Genomic DNA, 3,521 nt, shown 5'->3' on the forward strand with positions numbered 1-3,521 from the left:
GTATCTAAAAGGAGTTCCACATTAAATCATGAGAAATGAACAAGAGACTCCTTTGACTAAGAGCGCCAAAAAAGTGGACTGCCCAAGCCTTACGCGAGGTGACTTCACTACTCTCTATACTTCCTTGAATTCAAAATGGTGTGATTTAGTGTATTGGGAAGTAGTTTTTCGTTTGCAAGTGCATAGCTCTTTCCTTATTAACTCTTTTGCTGTGAATAGTGATCAACTTTCTCTTAAAACTAGTTTACTACTCGAGTATGAGAATGGTATGTTTGAGAATTTCCAAGTTAGTGATGATCTTTTATTGATGATCTTGGTATTGAACATGGTCCTTTGAACTTTTTTAATGAAATCAATGATATTAGTATTGTTCATAGTGGCTTTGTGAATGTCAAAGTTGTGTGGAATACCTTGAATGATTGTGAGTAAATTAGCCTAATAAAGGGAGTGGGTTATCTCGGCTTAGACCTTTGTCCATTTGATCCTGGAATTCCTTTGGGATTTGGGTGGAATAACTTCTGGTCATGTGCATTTATTTTTTATGTTGATTCCATTCATGTCTTTGGTATCCTTAATGCTAAGATTTTTATGTCGAACACCAAGGATATATGGGCGTATGTCAGATATTAACCACCTTGAAGTGATAACCATGTTAATTCTGAATTGTTATTATGTTGAGGTAAGAATTTAGGTGGATCGTTTTCATGTTGGAATGATATGTGGGTGAGGTGGACCTTAAGATAAATAGTGGCACCACACATGATAAGGCCCTTTGTAGAGGTAATGAGACAAATGAATTTTAAGGTTCATAATCCAAAGGTAGTCTTACCTTTTGGGTATAGTAAAGCCATTAAGAATATGGTAGTTTCCTTATCTCTTGATATTTTTCAAATCCACTTCCTTTTTTCCATTCATGCTAAGCTCTTCATGTCACACAGAAAGTACCCGTGGATATATTTCAAATGTGAACAACCTTTGTTTGATGATATATGTGATAGTATTGGATTGTATTCCTTACTCATTGATGTCTATATTGGCCATATCCTTTGTAATGATCATACTCAATGTTTCATTGTAAAAAAAAAGGATTTCTGGTTGTATATCAAAAGTGTACCCCCTTGGGATGCTTATATCAATTGTTACACTTACCCTAACCCTCTTATCATAAGGAATGTGTGCTTGTTTTCCCTCTCTTTGGTTTTACAAGGTTTGAATTTGAGGTCAAATTCCTTTCAAGATGGAGAGAATGATACAAGCATAAATAGCACAAGGATTACAAGGTCTTACCAAAGTTTAACACTTTGGATTGTCAAAGGTTCAAGCCTTGGATTTGAAAATGCTTGAAGACGTTTTGTAACCATTACAAAGCCTTGTTCAAGTTGAATATTGGAGAAAGGGTCCTTACACGAAAAGGCCGCCTATACTTGGGATTATTAAGGGCAATATTTTCTTTTGATGGCTCTTTTTTACACTCCAAAGGAGCACCATTAATTAAGGGTATTTTAGTCATTTTTATGTAATAGTATAAATAAACCTATTAGTTTTTATTTTCTAATGACTTTTGATGAATTGAAATTGAGTATTACTCTTAGTCTAATTTCTTTCCTTAGTGTAGGGCTTGGATAATCCATCTTAGAGTAGGTCTCGGAAAAAAATTCAAAAACTCAAGAGTTTAATACAATTGATGGATTTCATTTGTGTTGAACATTTGGCAACAAAGGTGTGATTGAGGAAGTGTGAGTCCTTTGGTCCACCTAAGAGGAAGCTTTTAGCTTCTATTGGTGAGTTTTGATTGATTGTTTGATATGCCATCTTTTGTTAATCAATTGGTAGGCGTAAAGGTCTTTCTACTATATTTACATTTTATGCATTGTTCTTCATCTCCCTTTCTTCTAGTTTCTGTTTTTGTTCCTTATGTGTTCATATTCGTGTTTAGCCTTCTTTTAAGCTATCAGACAGTCTACTAAGAGCGTCGGCCACTACATTGGCCTTTCCAAATGATAAAGGACACTTATGTCATATTCATTCAAGATCTCTAACCACCTTCTCTAACGAAGATTGAGATCTTTTTGACAAAAGACATACTGAAGGCTCTTATGATCTGTGAACAAATCCACATGTGCCCCATACAAGTAATGCCTCCAATTATTTAATGCAAATACTACGGCTGCTAACTCAAGATCATGAGTCGGATAATTCTTCTGATGGGGTTTAAGTTGTCTGTAGGTGTAGGCTATGACCTTACCATATTTCATGAGGACACAACCCAAACCTACTCTAGAGGCATCACAGTACACCACAAAGCCATCGAAACCATCTGGAAGTGATAGAAGATGACCTAAAGAGATGAACAATAAGAAAAACAAGATAACAAACAAATGCAATAAAGTAAGACAGATAGCTTGACATACGAGATTACAAGAAATAGGAACAAAACCATGTATTAAATGATAAGACCCCCAACACTAAACTCTTACGGTGACAGCTAAGGGTATCAACTCCACCTTACATCAACCGTTTTTAAGCAAGCATCAATAATGGCTCTTCCAAGCCCTACACTACTTGGCTTTTTCAAGCCCTAACTACACTCTCAAAGATAAAAGAATAAGTCTTTCAAATATCAATAATCAACTAAAGAGAAAATGACCCAATAGAAGACTATTTATAGGCTAGCTTATTACATCGCAAAATTGCAAAAATTGTCTTAATGAAAGGGGTGGTCATGGAGGGTCTTTCCAACAATTGTAATCCCCAAATATCCTTAATGAAAGGTGATTCTTCAATGCTCCTAAACCAAGGGGTCATGTTTCAACACTTGTGGACTCAGGATGGCATCAAAGTTACGCCCCCACACAATCTTCCACATATGGCTTTGCTTTATGTCATGCTCAAAATGGGTCCTCCATGCATGTTCTTGTGTCCTTGAGGTGACCAGTCTTGGGTCTTTATGCATTGGCCTCTAGTGATTTCTTCAAAAGCATAGATGTCCATTTGGCTTGTATCATCCTCCCCTTCTTGAAAAGGATTCGACCTCAAATCCATACCTTAAAAAACTAAAGAAAAGAAAAACAAGCACAGCTTCCTCATGGCATGAGGGTTACGGTTAGTACAAAAAATCACTTCATCATGCCAAGGTGGTATATACTTGAGATATAACCACGAATCCTTTGTATTTTTCATAATAAGATATGTAAGAATGTTACAAAGGAAATAGCTATGACGAGTATTAAGAAATAAAGAAACTACAAAGTTCTTAATAGTATCACTAAGTCCAAAAGATAAGGCTACCCTTGTCTTAGGAACCATAAAGTACAATTGTTTCATTACCTCTTCAAGCAGCCTCATGAAATGTGGTGCCACTATTGGTTTCAAAGTCCACCAATCCCATATAGACTTGTCACATGAAACAAGTGGACCAACCAATAAGACCCCTACCTCTAATTAATACAAACTCAAAACTAGCATGGATGTCATCATACGCAAAGAGAAAGTATAGGAAAGAATCAAGTATAAAGACATGC

The sequence above is a fragment of the Capsicum annuum genome, unplaced genomic scaffold (assembly GCF_002878395.1).
Source record: "Capsicum annuum cultivar UCD-10X-F1 unplaced genomic scaffold, UCD10Xv1.1 ctg79229, whole genome shotgun sequence".
NCBI classification, from domain to species: domain Eukaryota; kingdom Viridiplantae; phylum Streptophyta; class Magnoliopsida; order Solanales; family Solanaceae; genus Capsicum; species Capsicum annuum.